The 22,748-nt window shown below is 50.8% G+C and overlaps 1 long non-coding RNA gene and 1 pseudogene across 1 annotated transcript in view; one reads left to right on the top strand and one right to left on the bottom strand.

Moving 5' to 3' along the window:
* LOC144381433 (uncharacterized) overlaps positions 1 to 22,748 on the bottom strand; it is a 148,058-nt gene that overhangs the window by 53,440 nt on the left and 71,870 nt on the right. The window lies entirely within an intron of this gene.
* LOC118551640 (ADP/ATP translocase 2-like) lies at positions 5,501 to 15,627 on the top strand (annotated as a pseudogene).

Below are 22,748 nucleotides of genomic sequence, written 5' to 3' on the forward strand. Positions count from 1 at the left end.
CACTGGGCTCCCGATGCTCATGTACCAGCTCTGTCCGGTCCGCTAATAATTCCATTACCATCCTCCCATCTACTTGCCAGCTTCCAAAAGTCTGCTGCTGGTGCTGAGTCACTTTTATTTTTATAGGCTATATTTTTCGGAAATCGTGCTTTAATTTTAGAGAGGTTTTGAAGGATACATACGTAACTGCTTCTGTTCAATCTACCATGTTTAACAGGAAATCTGATCATTCTTCCTCACTGTCTCAACATCTAGCAGTATTAGATATATATTAGATGTTCAAAATAGGTTTTTTTTTAAATAGTGAAAATACATGCTCTGGTGTTTCCATGTAGTTGTCTTTCTCTTATTTAGTGGTGCCAACTTCTATCTTTACTAATTTTATTTTTCAGTGTAAAATGTTCAGCCTTGAAATTTCATTACTTTGTTTTTTGCTTTAGAAAAATGCCTACTCCTACGACTTCAGCTAAAAATCTTTGTAACTAGAACTTTTCTCCTGTCTCTCTGGTCAACACCTCTTTTTCGACTTTTATTTACCTCTCAACTGTGTATCTCCACTTAGATATTATTTAAAAATCCACTTACAGACATTCCCCTGAAAACCCCTTGCTCAGACCTGCCAGCACGGTGCGAACCCTCACCCACACCGTGGGCTCCGGAGGCTCTGAGCCTTCGGGCATTTGGAAGGCTAACTCTTACCTACAGGTCGAGGTCTCCAAGTGTGTAAGCTGTGGCCCGTGACAGGTCAGAAGGGTCGCCCCAGCCGCTGTCCAAGTCCAGAACCTCGGCTTTTCATTTGTGTAGATGCTCATTTCCAGCAGGTTCTCAGGCCACCAGTTTAGGAATACATTCTTGCTCCCTGCTTTATCCCTCAGCCCCCAACTCCCGCTGACCCGAACACCCCCCTGTGTGCACAGTGCAGAGGGCATGCGTCGGGGAACAAACTCTCTGCTAGCACACCCACGACAAGATTGACAATAACTTAATTGACAGAAAACATACATATTATAGAAATGTGAGTCGGAAGGTTACACATCAATGAAAGGTACTTTTGTCTACATAACACACAACGGAGAGGAGCCCCGTCGGGTCGCGGGGTGCTCCACGTGACACACAGTGGACAGGAACCCGGGCAGGTTCGCGGGGCGCTCCATGTGACACACAGGGGACAGGAGCCCCGGCCAGTCGTGGGGTGCTCCACGTAACACACAGCAGACAGGAGACCGGCTCAGGTCGCGGGGTGCCCCACGTGACACACAGGGGACAGGAGCCCCGGCCAGTCGCGGGGTGCTCCACGTAACACACAGCAGACAGGAGACCGGGTCGGGTCGCGGGGCGCCTCACGTGACACACAGCGGACAGGAGCCCGGGCGGGGTCGCGGGGCGCCCCACGTGACACACAGGGGACAGGAGCCCGGGCCGGGTCGCGGGGCGCCCCACGTAACACACAGCAGACAGGAGACCGGGTCGGGTCGCGGGGCGCCCCACGTGACACACAGGGGACAGGAGCCCAGGCGGGGTCACAGGGCGCTCCACGTGACACACAGGACAGAGGAGCCCCGGCCAGTTGCGGGGTGCTCCAGGTAACACACAGCGGACAGGAGCCCCGTCGGGTCGCGGGGATGCCCCACGTGACACACAGGGGACAGGAGCCCCGGCCAGTCGCGGGGTGCTCCACGTAACACACAGCGGACAGGAGCCCCGTCGGGTCGCGGGGATGCCCCACGTGACACACAGGGGACAGGAGCCCCGGCCAGTCGCGGGGTGCTTCTGAAAGCCAGGGCCTGTCTGCTGCAGGGGCGGTGGAGGCGGGTCTGTGTCTGGAGGCAACTGTGTTCCGAGCTCGTAGATGGGGGTGTTGTGCGGCCCTCCGTGTGCGGTCCGCGGCCGCAGCCCCGACGGCGCTCACAACGTGGCTGGCCGGACGCAGAAACGCACTCCCAGTCTGTTCACTCCAAGGTGGCTTCTAAGTAGCCCACTGGCGACTTGCTCTGCTAACCAGAGATCCTAGAGGAGAAAAGCTGTTCTTTGTGCATTCTAGAGGTTTCCATCTGCCTCCTTGGATCGCAGTAACACAACTAGAGCTGATTTTGATGGAAAGAGTTCTGGGTTTCTTTAATGGCCTTGGCATTAGGAAATCCTGCTCTTTAGATGGTAGCCTGTTGGTTAGAGCTGCGGCATCGTGCGGCTGTAACCGAGGTCACGGGCATGCGAAGTGCCATCTGGCCTAACTGCTCCCTAGCACTGAGCCCAGACCCTGCACTCAGCTCTGGTCCCTCCCCCCTCCTCCCTCCCTGCACCTGACCCGCGCACTAAACCACCTCTGCCTGCTGCTCACCCAATCCCACAGCTTCCGTTCTCCCCAAACCTCTTCCCTGGCATTCAGGGTGGTACAAAATCCAGCTCTAGTTTATCTGTCCCATCCTGGGTCCCCCAGCTGCACTCCAGGAAAATGCCATTTTAGTCTGAATTACAGTATTTTGAGAGTCTAGTTGTAGAGAATGGGATCGAACTTCACTTATTTAGGCGGAAAGGCCGCCTAAAAGATTATTAATATGCTAATAAAACTGTGGAAAGGATGAAGATTCAGACTCTAGTGAGCCTCCAGGGGTAATTCCCAAAGCCACAGCACAGGACTGGGGGGGCTAACGGAGGTGTTGTTCCCAATGCAATGAGGAACCAGCTGCTAGGACTGGAAAGGGACCTCTTCCTCCAGCTCCAGAACCACACCGTGGCTTACAAGGTCCACTCCAGCAATCAGTGCCTCCCTCCCTAGCACTCCACACCTCACTTGGTTCCCAGTGAAGACTCCCGTGAGCCCATCTACTTGGTTGACCCTAAGTCGGCTCAGGGGCCGTGGGAAGGGAGTCCAGGAAATGTAGCATGAAGACTGGACTGGCATGCATGCAGGTATTTGTCAGAGAGAAAGCACAAGCAGGGGGAGCGGCAGAGGGAGAGGGAGAAGCAGACTTCCCGAGGAGCAGGGAGCCCGATGCGGGGCTCAAGCTCAGGACCCTGGGATCGAGGCCTGAGCCGAAGGCAGATGCCTAACTGACACCCCATTTTTCTTTCTTTTGATGAATAAGATTGTTTTTGAAGTACTTATTTTCAAATTTAATACTGGTATAGACTAGCACTTTTACTTAAAATGACTAAGTCACAAACTAAAGACCATCAGCTCTTGTGGTGAATGACCCAGGATGCACCTACGATGGATTGCTACATAATCATACATCGGATGCGGCGCCTGAGCATGAGAAGTGCTAAAGGGCAGGTGTGGGGAGGTAGCCCCCGCTCCTGTCTGGCCTCCCAGCGGCTGAACGCCTTCCTCCAGATACTAACCTCTATTCTGTTTTTCTCATCTGTAACATGCAGGAGGTTGGGATTCAACGCAGATGACCTCTAGGTCCCTCAAATTCTAAAATTAGCAGAATTTTAATTTGTGGGGAGGCAATGTGCCGGGACCATGTCTTCCTGGACACATGCTGTCATAGTCTGTCCACCTTGCCTTCAGCATCAACACTGCCCCCCCCCTTCCCCTCTCCTGACCTGTTCCTAACCCTTCAAGCAAGGGAAGTCAAGAGAATTTAGTGGTAAGTGATTAAAAAAAACCATTTAAGACTAAATGAAGTGTGATTTCTTTCCAGCTTGATAAATCCAAGATTAAAGTGACAATAACATATACAATTGTACTTAGAAAGTGGATTCCCAGAAGCAGACATTTGCAATTTAAACTATTATGTGTGTTTAAGAAATAGGTAATTGCAAATAATTATCACCAATTCTGCATTAGAGGTCAAACAGCAAAGAGAAGGCAGGAAGTCAGCAAGACGTAAGCAACGTCGAATGATCCTCCTCAGACTGGAGCAGGTCAAGATGTGGTCTGCTTTTCCCGAGCACTAAGCACTCAGTGCACATGTGCTCATGGGGGGTCGCTTGGACCAGCAAGCCCAGACACACTCCCACCTGCCCCTAAACCAGAAGACAGCCATTTCCACGACAGCAGCAAACTTCTGCCAGATCGAGAACCCCAAATGGACTCTTATTTCGCTTCGTTTAGAAAATACAGCTTTTTAGAATGAGACTGAGAGATTATAAGTGCTCTGGGGCCAAAACCGGGTCTCGCTGGTATGTCTGATAAACACACAGACTTTATTCAAACTTCAAATATGCAGCCATAATTATACAAAAACATGCTGTGATGATTTTAACTGTGGTCATCATAAATGCAGGCTGGGATAAAACCACCAGCACACAAAGAACACTCAGCATGAATGCCTAGAATTATGCTGCATGAATAGGCACCAAATCGCCCTTTGTAAGTAGAAAGAAGCTAAACGTTTGCATGCATTATCTGATTATGATTACAGAACTGTATTTCCTGCCGGCTCCATAAAGAACAAACTTAGGTTTGACACCAAAAGCAAAGGAAACAAAAGCAAAAATAAACTATTGGGACTACACCAAAATAAAAAGCTTTTGCCCAACAAAGGAAACCATCAACAAAATGAAAAGCCAACCTACCCAGTGGGAGAAAATATTTGCAAATGATCTATCCAGTGAGGGGCTAATATGCAAAGTACAAACAACTCCTACAACTTAAGAGCAAAAAACAATCTGATTTAAACACAGGCAGAGGATCTGAACAGACATTTCTCCAAAGAACACATGGTCAATAGATATGAAAAGATGCTCAACACCCCTTATCATCAGGGAAATACAAATCAAAACCCATGAGATACCACCACACACCTGTCAGACTGGCTAAAATGAACCATTCAGGAAACAAAAGATGTTGGTGAGGATGCGGAGAAAGGGGAACCCTCCTACACTGTTGGTGGGAATGCAAGCTGGTGCAGCCACTCTGGAAAACAGTATGGAGGTTCCTCAAGACGTTAAAAATAGAGCTACCGTATGACCCAGCAATTCCACCAGTGGGCATTTCCCCAAAGAAAACAAAGACATGAATTTGAGGGCGCCTGGGTGGCTCAGTTGGTTGAGCCACCGCCTTTGACTCAGGTCATGCTCCCAGGGTCCTGGGATCCAGGCCACATCAGGCTCCCTGCGCTGCAGGGAGCCTGCTTCTCCCTCTCCCTCTGCCTCTCCCCCTGCTTGTGCTCTCCCTCTCTCTGTCAAATAAAAAAATAAAATGTTTAAAAAAACAAAAACACGAATTTGAGAAGGTATGGGCCCCCCTATGTTTATAGCAGCATTCTCTGCAATACCAAGGTTTGGAAGCATCCCCTTCTGTGGACAGCCAAAGGGGTCAAGGTGTGGTGCACATACAGAAGGGAATACACTCAGCCAGAGGAGAGAATGACATCATGCGAAGTGAAGTCAGTCAGAGGACAAATACCATATGATCTCACTTACATGCCGAATCTACACATAAACCCCAGCTAGTGGGTAGAGAACAGACTGGCGGCTGCCAGACGCAATGGTAGGGGGTGGGGTGGGGGCTCCGTGACGCAGGACAGGTTCCCCTAGTTCCCCGGACGCAATGGCGCTGCGCTCAGCACTCCCGTGCCGCGCGTTGACAGTTTCTAAGAAAGGTCTTTTCCGATCCCGTCGCTGGGAAAGTGTCTGCCGTGCGGTGATGGAGCGGCGGTATGCGCACCTGTGGCGGGTGGTGTACCCGGGGACCGCCGTGGTCGGTACAAACTGCCAGGACGGAAAACGCTGCACGTGTTCACCGCAAGCAGCTTGAAAAGCCCGCCTGGTTTCAAGCTGCTGTGCGCGCAGACCCGGGTCCTGAGCACCTGCGGTCTTCCCGCCCGGCCCGCGTTTTCGTGGCAGTGCCCGGGCGGCTCTGGACGCAGCCAGTGAGGATACTGCCCTCCGCGCGGAGGCCCGAGGCCGTGGGAGGCTGTGACCCGCTCGATTCGGGCTGCGCGCGGAAGAGCCCACCTGCCGGGGCCGGGCAGCGGCCGGGGCTTCCACGGTCACAGCCTGGCCTGGTGGCCGCTCAGCGCAGCTCGCACGCCTCGGGGCCCTGGAACACTCGCGGTGTTCTGCAGCGGAGGGCTGGCTCCCCGGGCCCTACCCCACCGGCAGGCGGGGTTTGCACCCTGGGGGTCTCAGCGTGCTGCCTCCAGACACGTTCTCCCTGATGGCAAGCCCTCGTGTGGACAAATTTGCCGTGGGAGCCGGAAGCCCGGGAACTAGACCCGCGGTCCGCCGCCACGCGGCGCGCAGGGGAGGGACGGACGATCCGCCGCCACGCGGCGCGCAGGGGAGGGACGGACGATCCACCGCCACGCGGCGCGCGGACCTGGACGGAGGTGGGGGCCTGGCTTCCTGGGCCTTTGCTTCCCCGGTGCAAGCGCTGAGCCTTGGACGGGAAGCTCGCACCTGACACCTGCTCTCACTGCAGGACCTTCCCTGACACCTGCTCTCACTGCAGGACCTTCCCTGACACTTGCTCTCTATGCAGGACCTTCCCGGGGAGGCCCCTGGACGAGCGGCTACGGAGCTGCGAGCACAAGCAGCTGAGTCTGCAAAGTCCCTCGGACTCTTCCTGCAAGGCCGCGTGGATGTCCCGCGCGGGATCTAGGTGGCCGACCGCATGCCAGCCAATCTGTTCAGACGGCTCCGTAGAGGGACTGGTCACAGGAATGCCGGGAACTGCCAGGGGCCCCCGGGGCTCAGCGAGGTCAGGGAGAGGACAGGGACAGTCCTTTCTCTCTCCAGGGAAGGCTGGCTGGCCTTGGTTACGCACGTGCGTCCGTGTGCATGTGGCCCGTCTCCGGCGGTGTGCAAGGAGGGGCCGAGGGAGCCTCCGTCCTCACGGTGGGGTGCGGGGGAGGCCGAACCCCGCGTGGCTGGCAGGCCCGGCGTTCAGGTGCGAGCTGGCCTGCACTGCGGGACGGCCGTCCTGAGGGCTCTCCCTTCCAGACGCAGCGCCTTGATGGCGAAAGGACAATGGATGAGGCAGGCGGCTGGTGAGAAACCCTAACCCGAGGGGTCACTAAGGCCCTGGGGAGAGGTTCAAACCAAGTGCGCTGTGAAGGTGTTTGTTAAGGGTTTTCCTGCACAGTCGCTGTGATGGGTCACTTGATCAGTGGCGCCCCAGGGGACTGGAGTGTGTGGAAGCTCAACCCACAGACCCCGGGGATCAGTAACTGTCAGCCGGGAGGGGGCGGCTCTCTGGGGTCCCAGAGCCATGGGGCTGTGCGGGGTCCTGCGACCTCTGTCCATGTTTTCAGAGGGTTTCACCTTGAACAGTATTCTCGAGGATGTGCTCCTCCTAAATAAGAAGAGATCTCCTGGGTGCATTTCAGGAGTGAAATGTGACACGAAACTGACACCTCAGTTATGGAGAAAACCACTTGGGGACTGATTTTGCAGTGTTAACAACAGCACCTGTGGAGGGAGGTGAACGGGCGGGGCAGGAAGCCCAGTGCTTCTCCTTTCCCTGCTGACACCTGGGGCCTCCCCCTGCAGCCTCCTCACCCTCCTCCCCGCCAGAGCCCTTAGTCAGTCCCCCTCCCCGAGCGGAGTAAGCTAATGATGACAAAACTCACTGTTTTGTAAGGTTTTCCCCCAGCTTCCTTGAGGTATGTTTTTTTTTTAAAAGATTTATATGAAAGAGAGAGAGAGCGAGCACAAGCAGGGGGAGCAGCGGAGGGAGAGGGAGAAGCAGACTCCCCACCGAGCAGGGAGCCAGACATGGGGCTCGATCCCAGGACCCTGGGATCATGACCTGAGCCAAAGGCAGACGATCAACGACTGAGCCACCCGGATGCCCCAAAGTATGATCAACGGGCATAGAGTATATTCTGGGCGTGTGGTGTGAGGTTTGAGTATGTGCATGCTGCACGCTGAAGTGACCACCTGGCAAGCTCAGGGACACACCGTTACCTTGGTTATGGTTTGGTGGTGAGAACACTGCGGACCCACGCTCAGAGCAAATGCATGAGCAGCCCGGGACTGTTCACTACACCGCCTGCGCGTTGCATCCCAGAGCTGGAAGTGGGGCCAACACAGCCCGTCCCACCCCAGGGCCCCCGCCGTCTACTCTCTGCTCCCAGGAGCTCGTCCCTTCTCACCCACATCCGTGAGCCCGCGCACTCCTACACACACTCCTACACACACCCCTACACACAAGCGTGTGCCCACCACACACCTGGGACAGGGTATGGAGAGGAAGCACTCTTCACGTGTGCCCACCACACACCTGGGATGGGGTATGGAGAGGAAGCACTCCTCACGTAACCGTGTGCGCGGCTCCGGGAAGCCTGCCTGGAAGGGGCATCCACACGGACGTGGGCCCAGCTGAGTGCTTTCCGCTCATGGCAAATTTTAAAGCTGGGTATTTACATATGACTTGTCGGCAATGTATCTGATTCCACTATTCTGATTTATTTAGGGAGATATTATGGGTCAAAATCCAAACAAAGTGAAGCCCTCTCAATACGATTGCTTCATTAAGGGAAAAAGTCAAACGTTTTTGGAAACCATCCCAGGAAGCAGCTTGGTAAAGAGCTCTGCATGTCCTGACGGTTCCCTGCTTTTCCCAACTCGAGTCAGCTTTTCTCTTTATGCGACCGGTTCTCCGGGCTTTTCGCTTCACCTGTTGCTGCTTCCGCTGAACGCCTTTGTGTCTGAGAACTCGCTGTCCTCCGCACGGGGCGCTGGGAAGGCTGGGTGGGAGGCGACCACCCCCTGCTCTGCTGTTTCCTTCCCCTCCCAGAACAGGCACCTCCATTGATGTTTTAGGTGACATTCGTGCATCAGAAGGATGCTCAGCGGGCAAATCGGCGAGGCTCCTTTCCCAGACTCTCATTTTATGGCTGAGGAAGAGAGGCCCAGAAAAGCTAGCCAACCATCCCCGGTCGCACAGCTCAGTGGAGATGCCTCCAGACAATGGCAAAGACGGAAAACCCTTCAGCCTCATGGCCACAGGCTGAGAAACATCCAGGGATGCCGTGCAGACCACACGACAGAGTCTGGATGCTACTGAGAAAGAAATGGAGGCTCTCCAACACATTGCCATGAGCTGCTGATTTGTCCCCCCAAAGTCCCATGCTGCGGTGATGGAGTGGAGCGGGCCTTGGGAAGGAGGTGAGGTCATGAGGCTGGAGCCCAGTGGTCAGATCAGAGCCCTTGTAAAGGGACCCCAGGGAGCCCCCAGCCCCTTCTCCATGTGAAGGTCCAGGGAAGATGCCCCCTGGGCACCAGGCCCTCACTGACCCCAGCGCCTTCCGCTCTGCTATGTACAAGCCGCCCAGTCTTGGTTTTCTGCTGCACCGCCCGAGTGGACAGACAGATGCTGGGGATGTGCGTGAACAGTGTGGAGATTAAACCACTCCACAGACAAGAGACATCGCAGCAGTGGGAGAACCAGTGAGGGACAGGTGAGGCCTGGGGTGGGGCCGGCCGAGCAGGAGAAGAGATGCGGGAAAGTCAGAGACCGTGGGTGACGGAACCAGTAGGGTTTGGGAATTCATGAACAGAGTGAAGGACGGGGCGTCGGGGCTGATGGGAGGGCAGAGGCTCTCCTCGCGGGACACACAGGGAGACAGGTGTGCGGAGAAGGCCTGTATGGGTCTGCTCGCGTGAAAGCCCTGAGAGATGGAGACGTGTCAGCACCATCTCCGGAGGCACACGCAGGGCAGAGGGTGTCACACGGCGCCCTGCGGGTCACCGGTGAGCTCGTTCTGCGGGAGCCGGGGAGCAGCCCCCGGGGTCCACCAAGGAGGGCGCCGGCTTCTAAGGGGCAGTTAGCGCGGAGGTCAGGTCAGGGAAAAGATGGGCTCAAGGCAAGGGCAGGAAGAGTGGAGTTGCAGGTGACAAGCAAGGCACTGTCATTGCAGAAAGCCCCTGCCCCTGCGTCGTCCTACAAGAAGACAACTTTTACAGGGAAGGGGCGGTCTGGAGCACAGACCCTAGGAAGGACGTGGGTTTGAGGTGCCTGGAGGCAGGGGAAGGCTCTAGACACGTGGTGAGTAGGTCCAGAGGGAGCTTAATAGGAGGAGTGTGTATCAGACAACTTTATATAGTTTTTTATTCTTTTTTTTCCCTGTGGCTTTATTTTTATTCTTTTTAAAATTTATCTATTATTATTATATTCAGTTAGCTAGCATATAGTACATCATTAGTTTTTGATGTAGTGTTCAACGATTCATCATTTGCCTATAACACCCAGTGCTCATCACATCATGTGCCCTCTTACTACCCATCACCCGGTGACCCCATCCTCCACCCCCCTCCCTTCTGAAACCCTCAGTTTGTTTCCCAGAGTCCAGAGTCTCTCACGGTTTGTCTCCCTCTCTGATTTCTTCCCATTCAGTTTTCCCTCCCTTCCCCTGTGGTCCTCCGTGCTATTCCTTATGTTCCACAAATAAGTGAAACCATATGATAATTGACTTTCTCTGCTTGACTTATTTCACTTAGCATAATCTCCTCCAGTCTCGTCCATGTTGATGTAAAAGTTGGGTATTCATCCTTTCTGATGGCTGAGTAATATTCCATTGTATATATGGACCACATCTTCTTTATCCATTCATCTGTTGAAGGGCATCTCAGCTCTTTCCACAGTTTGGCTATTGTGGACATTGCTGCTATGAACATTGGGGGGCAGGTGCCCCTTCTTTTCACTACATCTGTATCTTTGGGGTAAATACCCAGTAGTGCAATTGTTGGGTGGTAGGGTAGTTCTATTTTTAACATCTTGAGGCACTTCCATACTGTTTTCCAAAGTGGCTGCACCAGCTTGCATTCCCACCAACAGTGTGAGAGGGCTCCCCTTTCTCTGCATCCTCGCCAACATTTGTTGTTCCCTGTCTTCTTAATTTTTGCCATTCTGACTGGTGTGAGTTGGTATCTCATTGTGGTTTTGATTTGTATTTCCCTGATGCCAAGTGACATGGAGCAGTTCCTTACATGTCTGTTGGCCATTTGTATGTCTTCTTTGGAGAAATGTTTACTCATGTCTTCTGCCCATTTCTTGATTGGATTATTTGTTTTTTGGGTGTTGAGTTTGAAAAGTTCTTTATAGATCTTGGAAATCATCGCTTTGTCTGTAGTGTCATTTGCAAATATCTTCTCCCATTCTGTGGGTTGCCTCTTTGTTGCGTTGACTGTTTCCTTTGCTGTGCAGAAGCTTTTTATCTTGATGAAGTCCCAAAAGTTCATTTTTGCTTTTGTTCCACTAGCTTTTGGAGATGTATCTTGAAAGAAGTTGCTGTGGGTGATGTCAAAGAGGTTACTGCCTATGTTCTCCTCTAGGATTTTGATGGATTCCTGTCTCACATTGAGGTCTTTCATCCATTTTGAGTTTATCTTTGTGAATGGTGTTAGAGAATGGTCGAGTTTCATTCCTCTGCATGTGGCTGTCCAATTTTCCCAACACCATTTATTGAAGAGACTGTCTTTTTTCCATTGCATAATTTTTCCTGCTTTGTCAAAGATTATTTGACCATAGAGTTGAGGGTCCATATATGGGTTCTCTATTCTGTTCCATTGATCTATGTGTCTGTTTTTGTGCCAGTACCATACTGTCTTGGTGATCACAGCTTTGTAATAGAGCTTGAAATCAGCCATTGTGATGCCACCATCTTTGGTTTTCTTTTTCAACATTTCCTTGGAGATTTGGGGTCTTTTCTGATTCCATACAAATTTTAGGATTGTTTGTTCCAGCACTTTGAAAAATGTCATTGGAATTTTGATCGGGATGGCATTGAAGGTATAGATTGCTCTGGGGAGCATAGACATTTTAACAATGTTTATTCTTCCGATCCATGAGCATGGAATGCTTTTCCATCTCTTTGTGTCTTCCTCAATTTCTTTCATGAGTGTTTTGTAGTTCCTAGAGTATAGATCCTTTACTGTCAACGTCTAGTGCGTTGGGGTCCCTGGGTAAGGGTCGTGAAAGAACCAGGACACAGGGGATGCAGAGCAAAGGCAGCACTTGCAACTGCATGCTGTCGTTTATTTCCCACACAGCTATATACTTGCAGCGAACAGATAAGCATGACAATGTGTACTTTTAGCTGATAATAAGATCATGCCAGCATCCTTGAAGAAAGACACGCAAGATATAAGAACAAACTACATCCTGTTTTTTGTTTGCCGAAGCGCGGAACTATCTCGGCCACCCTTCCTCTGAGAACAGCACGTTCTTATAAAAGAACACTTCTAATATAGGCAAGAGCCACTTCCTGCAGATCCAGGCATTCAGAACTTCCAACGTGAGATAAGGGGAAGAGAACATTTTCTCCTCCTGATCCAGGCCTGCCTGGTTGTCCTTAATCTCACTGCAGTCCTCAAATGACCTTGGTTACAAGGGGCTTACAAGCCTATACCATCTCACTTTACCTCTTTGGTTAGGTTAATTCCAAGGTATCTTATGGTTTTTGGTGCAATTGTAAATGGAATCGATTCTCTAATTTCTGTTTCTACAGTTATGTTGTTAGTGTATAAGAAAGCAACTGATTTCTGTGCATTGATTTTGTATCCTGCCACATTACTGAATTGCTGGATGAGTTCTAGTAATTTGGGGGTGGAGTCTTTTGGGTTCTCCACATAAAGTATCATGTCATCTGCGAAGAGGGAGAGTTTGACTTCTTCTTTGCCAATTTGAATGCCTTTTATTTCTTTTTGTTGTCTGATTGCTAAGGCTAGGACTTCTAGTACTTTGTTGAACAATAGTGGTGAGAGTGGGCATCCCTGTCCTGTTCCTGACCTTAGGGGAAAAGCTCTCAGTTTTTCCCCATTGAGAATGATATTCGCTGTGGGTTTTTCATAGATGGCTTTTATGATATTGAGGTATGTTCCCTCTATCCCTACACTCTGAAGAGTTTTAATCAGGAAAAGATACTGTATTTTGTCGAATGCTTTTTCTGCATCAGACAACTTTAAACAATTACCTTTTGGTAGCAATAAAAACTAGCTTAATCCAAAGGGAATTTGTTGGCTCACATCACAAAGATCTGGGGGAGAGGCCAGCTGCAGTCATGGCTGGATATAGGCGTTTAAACGATTTTGTCAAAAATGGTTTGCTTTCTGTCCCCCACCTGTCCTCCCTCCCTCCACCCTCTGTCCCCTGTTCCCTGACCTTCCATCCACCCTCTCCTCCCTCCTCTTGTGTCTGCCTCTCTGTGGATGTCACCCTGCTGTTCTCCGGTGCACACAGCTTCCTGCAAACAGCGTCTGCTCATCCCTTAGAGCAGGATCCCCTGAGGAAGAAGCACCATCGACCTCGTGTTCGTACGTTTGCAGGGAGAATGTTACTTGACTTGGCTAGGTCACCCACCAGTGTCCGAAACAGTCACATGCCCGAGTGCAGGAATTCTCCCATGACTCTGAGCCACCTGTGCTCACCTGGCCGGGTAGAGCATGCCTCCCCGGGGAAGAGATGCCGAGCAGCAGAGAGCGGTGGCTGCCTGGGTGTGTTGCTGAAGCCAGAATGCACACTTCACAGCCAGGACCCGGCATCAGCTTGTGCCCCATGCAGCTCGATGGGGGTAAAAATGGAGGTAAATCAAAGTGTTGTGTTGACACAGAGAAAGGACAAGGACTCCCAGTCCAGTCTGAGAGCATCGGGGCCCCACAAGGGAGGTGGCATCTGCACTGCTCTTGAGGAGCTCCTAAGAATACCTGGGATGGACTTGAGGTTGTCTTCCTCAACCCAAGTCTGAATGTGCAGGAGTGATGTTACCTGCTCCGTTTGCTCTGAGGGTAGGACGAGAGCCCCCTCCACCATCCTTGGACATCTGGCTGCTGAAATGACCACGCTGAGATACTTCATCTTTCTTCGAGGGAAAATACATCAATATATTACACATTTGAAGCCCATTGCTTCTGTCTAATCCATGGTTAAGGTATGAATTAAATACCCGTGGGTATGCTTCACCCCCGTCTCCTGTTTCTGCCCAGCCGGCCATATGTAAGCCTCCTGAAAGGCAGGTTTCCAGCTGTTTGCTCGGTATAGATGCAGACTTTGGGCTCACCTGCCCCATCGGTCCAGGTGAGCGAGGTGGGGGCTCCTCACTGAGTGGACGCCAGGAAAAACGGGTCTGCACCAAGGTATGAAACTGATTTTTAAGCAAATGGGAAATCCTGTAAGTTTAGAATTTTTAAATGAAATCTAAATAGAATTAATTTATAATGTACTTTTTTTTATATTTCAGATATTTTTTATTTCTTCACATTTATCAGGAGTGACTGAAATAAAAAATATAATTGAGTCCCGTCATCATGGAAATAGCTTTAAGAGAAAACTGATCAGATGAATATCATTGCTTCCCGTTTTCAACCAGTGGAATAGTTGCCATTGATAAATAGACAGCCAATGGTCTGTCAAGAATGCTCAAGATACATTATATAATACAACATGCCTGTGCACGGTGGGGGAAGACTAGGGAATAACTTATGTGAACTTGATTTCATCATAGAAGACCAGCACAAAAGCAGCACTCTGAGAACATTGGACCACGGCCACCTCCAAGATGGCGGTAGCGCCCATCGAGCGGGTCAAGCTGCTGGATGCATGCCAACAAGCAAATCACCGCAGATAAGCAATACAAGGGCATTATAGACTGTGTGGTTCGCATCCCCAAGGAGCAGGGAGTCCTGTCCTTCTGGCGCGGTAACCTGGCCAATGTCATCAGACGCTTCCCCACCCAGGCTCTCAACTTCGCCTTCAAAGATAAATACAAGCAGATCTTCCTGGGTGGCGTGGACAAGAGAACCCAGTTTTGGCGCTACTTTGCCGGGAACCTGGCGTCAGGTGGTGCCGCTGGGGCCACGTCTTCGTGTTTTGTGTATCCTCTTGATTTTGCCCGTACCCGGCTAGCAGCCGATGTGGGCAAAGCTGGAGCTGAAAGGGGATTCAGAGGCCTCCGTGACTGCCTGGTTAAGGTCTACAAATCTGATGGGATGAAGGGCCTGTACCAAGGCTTTAATGTGTCTGTGCGGGGCACCATCCTCTACCGAGCTGCCTGCTTCGGTATCTATGACACCGCAAAGGGGATGCTGCCAGATCCCAAGAATACTCACATCTTCATCAGCTGGATGATCGCACAATCCGTCACAGCGGTTGCCGGGTTGACTTCCTACTCGTTTGACACTGTTCGCCGCCAAAAGATGATGCAGTCAGGGCGCAAAGGGACTGACATCATGTACACGGGTACAGTAGGGCACAGTAGACGGCTGGATGAAGATCGCTCGTGATGAAGGAGCCAGAGTGTTTTTCAAGGGGCCGTGGTATAATGTACATATTTTAAAGAGAGGTGGAGACTAGATCTGACGAGCTGGCAGTTTGGGCCTGGGACGGGGTGGATGTCAGTTTCCTCCTCTGAGGCACAGCCCGCGCCCCCCCCCCCAGGGGGCCATGCCGCACACGTGCATTAGCTTCGGCGGCTTTCACCGTAGCTGGATCCTCCATCCTACTGTAAAGAAACCTGGAAAGGGCTCCAGCGCCAGTTTCGAGAGAGGCGTGGGCCAGGTCAGTCATCCACGCCCCTGGTTCCCTGTGTCTGCTGGGTATCCGGCTCTTCTGTGGACCAGGGATGTCCGTGGGAACTCTCCCAGGGGCGGGCATGTGCTGTGTCCGCGCAGGGTGCCCACCACCTGGCTCCTGAGCACCTAAATGCAGCCCAGATGGCCAAGGAACTGAATTTCTGACTTGGTCCATTTTCACTCTCTTGAATTCCACTTTCAGTGGCGGCATGTGGCTGGTGGCTCCTGCTTTGGACTGCGCCAGTCTGGGCCATGCGGATGCAGTGATGTCGGGACATCCCGGTCCCATCTCAGGGAGCGCATACTCAAGACGGGCAGGTGGTCCCCTCAGGAGGCCTGGCAGCGAGGATGAGGTCAGGTCTCGTTCTGAACCCCCCGGAGGCCTGTATTCTCAGCGCAGGAACATTCACTGAGTACCCACTACGTTCCAGGCAACGGGAGAGAAATGAATACATATCCCTGGCCTTTGGCATGCTGCCCCTGGCCGGAAGCCAATGGGCGGTGGAAGCTCCCAGAAGGACGTGGCAGGCGCACAGGGGCTCTAGGTGGTATAAGTGCAGGGGCCAGGAATCCGCACGTGACGGCCGCCGTGGCAGAACTGTCTCCACGCGCGTTGTGCTGTGAGCAGCAGGGGCGTCCAGAGGGTCCTCATCAGCCCTCAGAGTCACACGGTGTGTTGGAGGAACGAGCACCTCTACGCAGAGGAGGGGGCGGGTGGGCTCCGAGCTGCGGCAGGAGGGCGCAGGGGGTGCTCAAGGCTCTTACTGCCTCCGCGTTCCCAGGCAGAATGACACCCTTTTCCTGTAAGTGCCCCGGCGTGGTCTCCTCAGATGTTTCACGCTGATGGGCCTGAGGACGCCCCTGCTTTTTCACCCGGTCGGAGAGATGGTCCTTGAGGGGCCGCAGCGGCTGTTCCAGGAGAAGCTGCTGCTCAGATCGCACATGCTGTCTTCCGGGAGAGCTCCGTACGCCTCTGGCCAGAAGCAGGCTCGGGCTGCGGGTTCAGACCAGCTTCTGGGGCAGGCAGCCACCCTCCCCGATGCCGACACCGCCTTCTCAGGGCATCCCAGCCACCCTCTGTTGACCGTCACGCTTCCATTCCGCCCGGACCCAGTAGCCTGCAAAGCACAACAGATGTGCACTGCGTTCTTTGACCCAGAAAATTCACTCATCCCCAGTGTGCAATCTTTGGAGAGCTGTTTAAAGAAACAAACCACCCTTCCTCATCCTATGCTCCAAGTACATATGGTGAGATTTCGTGCATTAAAGCAAAATGTTATTTTCCCATTTTCTGTCTCTCCCCCCTCCATAGATTTACCGTCTTACAACCCAAGAAAGGCCGTAAGGTAAAGTGTGGCTCTGGGTGAGAGTGGAGTATTTGTGTGGGTTCATGGGTTGTAACAAATGTTCCATCTGGTGGGATGTTGACAATGGGGGGAAGATGGGTGAAGGGGGTGGGCAGCGGGTACACAGGGAAGCTCTGCATCCTCCCCTCAATTTTGCTGTGAACCTAAAGCCGCTTTACAAATAGTCTATTGATGGACACTGGGAAGGGTATGTGCTATGGTGAGCGCTGTGAATTGTGTAAGACTGATGAATCACAGATCTGTACCTCTGAAACAAATAATACATTATATGTTAATTAAAAAAATAAATAAAAATAAAAATAATTAAAAATAGCTTATTTTTCTAAATGGGAAGAAATCAGAGAGGGAGACAAACCATGAGAGACTCTTGACCCTGGGAAACAAATGAGGGTGACAGAAAGGGAGCTGGGTGGGGGGACGGGGTGACCAGGTGATGGGCATGAAGGAGGGCATGTGTTGTGATGAGCACTGGGTGTTATACTGAACTAATTAATCATTGAACATACATCAAAAACCAATGATATACTATACCTTGCCTAATTGAATTAAAATTAAAAATAAATAAGTAAAGTTGATTTTATTAAAAAAAAATAGAAACCCACAGAGCCAAAGCAAAGTGATACTTACATAAGACCCAGGTATATTTGAGACATGGAAAATGATTGCTCCAGAGAGGTTGAGCTGCCAGAGGGCACTTATTATTGAGCACTTACTATATGCTTATCTGCTGCTTAATAATAGTATTAGTTATCATTGCTACTAAATAATTTAAGGACACAGTCACTGCTCTCAAGGTAACATGAGTCTTATTGCAGTAAAGCTAACAAAACAATGTCCGCAGAATGAGGATATAAATAGGAACACCTCCCAGAGCATGCACCGTGGTACACCTCTTCTGTTTGTTATGCACAGCTGTTATTTGCAAAAGGATCTGTGTAAGTTCGGGAAATGCTAGCTTGGCAAACATTAACAGGCATCCTTACTGAAAGATTTCTCAGAGTCCATGTGCATTTTAAATGTCCAAGAGGGTGAGATAGTGAGCAATGTTTGGCCCTGTATTTGACCACAAGCACAGTTCCTTGGGAAACATTTTGTAAGATCAGTGCTCCTTGAAGACACTAGGGGAGATGTGTGTGTCCAGCATTAGCACTAAATTGGTCGTACAGATTAATAACTTGCTTGCGTTCTAGCCGGGCTCCAGAGCATCAGAGGCCAGGGAGAAGGACAGTGTTACGGGCTAGAAGACAATGGGGTGAGCAGACAGAAGAACCTGAGAGATTTTCAAAGGAACCAGTGACTCTCACTGATGGATTTCCAGCATCAATGGCGGCGTCTGGCACGAAGTAGGAATCTGAGCGAGTATAGGGTTGACCGGAGAGCTGCAATAGTGAGGACCCACCTTGTGGACCTGAGGAATATGGCCAGGGTCTCACGGGATCTGAGGGCTGGAAAGAAGGATGACGATCCGGGGGAAGAGGACTTCATGAGTATTTCCATTTCTTCTAAGCTAACATTTCCCTTCTATCAATATCCATGATCATCTTACACAGTTAGTTATTTCTGTGTCTCTCTGCCTTGCATAGGGCACCCTTCGTTGCGTCCGTACTAGGAGCACTGACAGCCACGTTACACCTGTTCTGTTATAATGCTTGAGACAACACTCTGAGGTTTATGATACAGTCTGACAGATCAGGACATCGAGGTTCAGGTGTTGTTAGCTGATCTTCTTGAGGTAGAGCTAGGGTTTGAATTCATACAAATCAGATTCCAAAGCCTCTGGGCTTAACTGTGGTGTCATCTTAGACAATAAGCTCTTTGAGGGAAGGTCAAGGGTGGGATCTGGAACTCTGTTGGACTTTCCCTGAATTAAGTGGCTGGCATTGTGCTCTGTGAAATCAGAACACAACCAGTGGTTACTGAAGAGATTGGGACCCTCAGCACAAAGGGAACCGTGTGCTCACAGGGTTTCCTGCAACTACAGCACCACTGGGTCCAGAGCTCTGGGTGAGAACTGGGAGCTGCCAGGAAATACTCCCAAATAAGAAAGCCACGTCTCAGAGTTTAGTTTGATTCTGTAGGAAAGAAAATGAAGAAGGGTGTGTCCAAGGTGGATCTGCTTGGGAAAGCTGTGGAATACGGGATTCAGAAAACACTTCCTGAAAGAAATGGTACATTAAGGAGTGAAGGTAGAACCTTTGGAGAGAAATGAACCTGGATGCAAGAGAAACCATGGGAGGCTTCATTTCTTAAACTGGGGTCTTCGGAATCCACAAGGTCCCTTGATATCTTCTCAGGGATCTCTACATGCTTGAGAAGCACATTTCTAGTATCAAAATGACCATGACCCCAAATCTCTTACTCATACTCATAACGAGTTATTTTTAAGTTAAATGTTATGAAGAAAATACTTCTCTTTTGTTGCGTTGGTTCACAATTAAAAAGTACTTTCCTGAACTAGATGTTGGTCCCTTGGGGAAGAAGTGCTCAAGACCCTGGGGCCTTTCAGGAGTGTGACTTCTCAGACTCAGTGGCACCGGTCTATGTGGCTATCATCACACTTCAAGCCTGAGGGAGACCTGAGCCTGGGGAAACTATGGTCAAAACAGCTCCCAAAGGAAGATGCGGAAGAACACAGTGCTGGGCACAGAGTAACCATGAGCCCAAGTGGAGCCTGTCCAGCCCTCTGCTCTGCTAACTTTAGTCTCCCAGGAGACCATATGGGCAGCCTGTCCCATTGCCCTGTGGTCTTCTGCACTCACAGCAAAAACAAAACCCTCCAACTGTCCATGACATATACTGTTCAAGAGGGGAAGCCTGAGGTCTGACACCATTCTCCTCCTTTCTAGACTCAATCTATCTCCTGGATTAAAGTTGTTTGCCTTCTTTGATGATAGTAGGTAAAGAGGTGGTGAGATCCTGGGGCCCTGGGGGGCTCTGCCGATTCTGTCTGATTCTTGGTTTCAGCTCAGGTCATGATCTCATGGGTTGTGACATCGAGTCCCACGGTGGGCTCTGTGCTCAGCAGGGAGTCCACCTGAAGCTTCTCTCCCTCTGCCCCTCCCCCACCCCGTGGGCACTCTCTCAAATAAATGGAGAAATCTTAAAAAAAAAAAAAAAAAAAAAGATGTGGTGAGATCCTGCTGTAGAGTGAATGTAGTCTCCTTCAAAAGCAAATGTACATGGTGATTTGGGTGGGTTTCACCCAGCATTGCAATTCAGTGGTTGCTCAGCACAAGAGGGATGCAAGGAGGGAAATTACACCTGTAACTCCGCCATTGGGAAGGAGACTTCCAACAGAACACAGCTTTACAGATGTTGACTATATATTTTTTTCTTTTTATAAGCAGGTTTTTTAGGGCTGTTTTAGAGAGAGAGCATGCACACACACACAAGGTGGGGGCAGAGAGGGGCAGAGGGAGAGAGAATCCCAAGCAGGATGCACACCCATTATGGAGCCGTCCTGGGGCTCGAAGTCACAACCCTGAGATCATGACCTGAGCTGAGACCAAGAGTCGGACGCTTAGCCAACTGCACCACCCAGGTGCCCCTTTTTATAGACAGTTTTAAGAAGAACGCATTGGGGGCACCTGGTGGCTCAGTCGTTAAGCGTCTGCCTTTGGCTCAGGTCATGGTCCCAGGGTCCTGGATCGAGCCCCGCATCGGGCTCTCTGATCAGCGGGAAGCCTGCTTCTCCCTCTCCCACTCCCCTTGCTTGTGTTCCCTCTCTCGCTGTGTCTCTCTGTCAAATAAATAAATAAAATCTTTTAAAAAAAAAAAAAGAAGAAGAATGCATTGATTCTGGGACGTGCTACTGTAAAGTCATCCAGGACTATGTATTCCTTCAATTAGGACGGGTATTTTCCCATTTGTGGTGTGACAAAGTGTGGGGCTCACTCATTGCACTTTCCCTCTGGTCCCTATTTCCCTTGTTTTTAAAGACTCTCAAGGGGCACCCAGGTGGCTCAGTTGTTAAGTGTCTGCGTTTGGCTCAGGTCATGATCTCAGGGTCCTGGGATCGAGTCCCACATCGGGCTCCGGGTTCAGTGGGAAGTTTGCTTCTCCCTCTCCGTCTACCTCTCCCCCAGCTTGTGCTCTCTCACTCACTCTCTCTCTCTCAAATAAATAAATAAAATTAAAAAACAACAACAACAACAACCTCTCCAAAAGATGACACATCCTGATATGGAAAAGGTCTCCTCTCTCCCTGAAAAGACTAGCCCTGAGAAACACATGTGTGTTTCCACCTACTTCATGGCCCATGAAGATGGCGTGATGCATGAGAACAGCATGGAAAAGGGCTGATATAAAGAAGTTTCAGTGTGTCCACTCGGGGTACACATACAGGTGTACTTGGAAATGCCAGGGGCATGCAGGTGTAGGTGGGCTGGTCATTTCGGGGCAAGCCCCTCTGTGGTGGCAGTTTATCACGTACACCCAAACCCACCTATCCAGAATCACTGCATCATTGGCCATCCTCCCTGGAAATCGATTATCTGGAGATTTAAAACCCAATTTTATGTGCCAACCAGGCTGGAAAACCTCCAGATAGGGATCCATCCTGACTTGGAGGCTCCTCAGGGACAGCAGTCCTTGGCAGTTCTGCCCTCTCCCTGGGGCCGGTGGGCGCTCCTGATCGCGAGAGAGCTGGGGGGCAGACCCAATTCGTGTATTCGTGTGGCGTCTTGAACCCAAGCAACCCCCCTCCCCGTTCCCTAATGGTCTTTCCAAGTATCAGTCAGCAGGTGCCTCTCCTGCGAATAATAAACAGCACGGGTCTAAACATAGAAGGAGTGGGGTTTCTTCTCCATGGAGATTCGGATCTACGCGAGGAGTCCGTGGGGTTTGGTGCCGTTTCTGTCGTCTGCTCGGCCGGCTCCTCACGCTCTCCCCGCGCCAGGGCCAGCGGCATCCCTCTGGCTGCCGACCTCCTCCCGCTGCACCGGTAAGATCTTTTACTGAAGTTTTTAAAAAGAAGAAGTTAGGGAGTTCTGGATATAAATGACCATCTGAGAAATTGTGTTTTCTCTCATGTGTGTCCTTCTGCTTTTCCTTTTGGTTCTAGAACATTCAGGCATTCTGGAGGATACAGGAAGGCTCAGAGTCGCAGGCAACAGGGATGCCCTGCTGCTCTCCGTCACCTCATGAACAACAAATGAGTCAGACCAGGAGCTATTCTGGGTCTGCACATCTTGGATTGTAGGTGGTTCTAAATCTGTCCCAGGTTCTCATTCCAGCCTTCAAAATCCACCCTTCAGGAGGCGAGACAGGCGGCCGCACCTCTGTGCAAGGAGGCGGTCCCATCCTGGACTCCTAGAGACTGAAATTTTATGAGAGCTGGTGTCTACTATTTTCATTTCACCATTGAAGCTGCTGAGAAGTGCTTTGCTCAGGGACTACACATATGGAAATGAGAAATTACATCCTTTAGCAGGACAAGATTCCTCCAAATCAAACGCCACACCTTCAATGGAGTAAAGACACAGAAATAATATTAGAATAAATAGTTTATCCATTGAGAAATTCGTTGAATGAAACAAAGTAAAGTATCCAACAAGATTATCTACCAAGAGATTTCTTAGAGGGGCTCCTGGTGGCTCAGTGGGTTAAGCGTTTGCCTTCAGCTCAGGTCATGATCTCAGGGTCCTGGGATCGAGTCCCGCATGGGGCTCTCACTCAGCAGGGAGTCTGCTTCTCCCTCTGCCCCTCTCCCCACTCGTGCTCACTCTCTCGCTCTCTCTCAAATAAATAATTTTTTTAAAAAGAGATTTCTTAGAAAGAAGCAGTATAATAAAAAATGGGATAACCAAAGATAGTTAGTTGGAGGAGTTTTTAACCAAGTAGTCATAGCAATTAGGTCATCTCATTTCTATTGTCAAGCAGTGGAATATCTTGTCTAATATAATTTTTTCAGTGACAACC

This window comes from Halichoerus grypus, chromosome 3 (genome assembly GCF_964656455.1).
Source record: "Halichoerus grypus chromosome 3, mHalGry1.hap1.1, whole genome shotgun sequence".
Taxonomy (NCBI): domain Eukaryota; kingdom Metazoa; phylum Chordata; class Mammalia; order Carnivora; family Phocidae; genus Halichoerus; species Halichoerus grypus.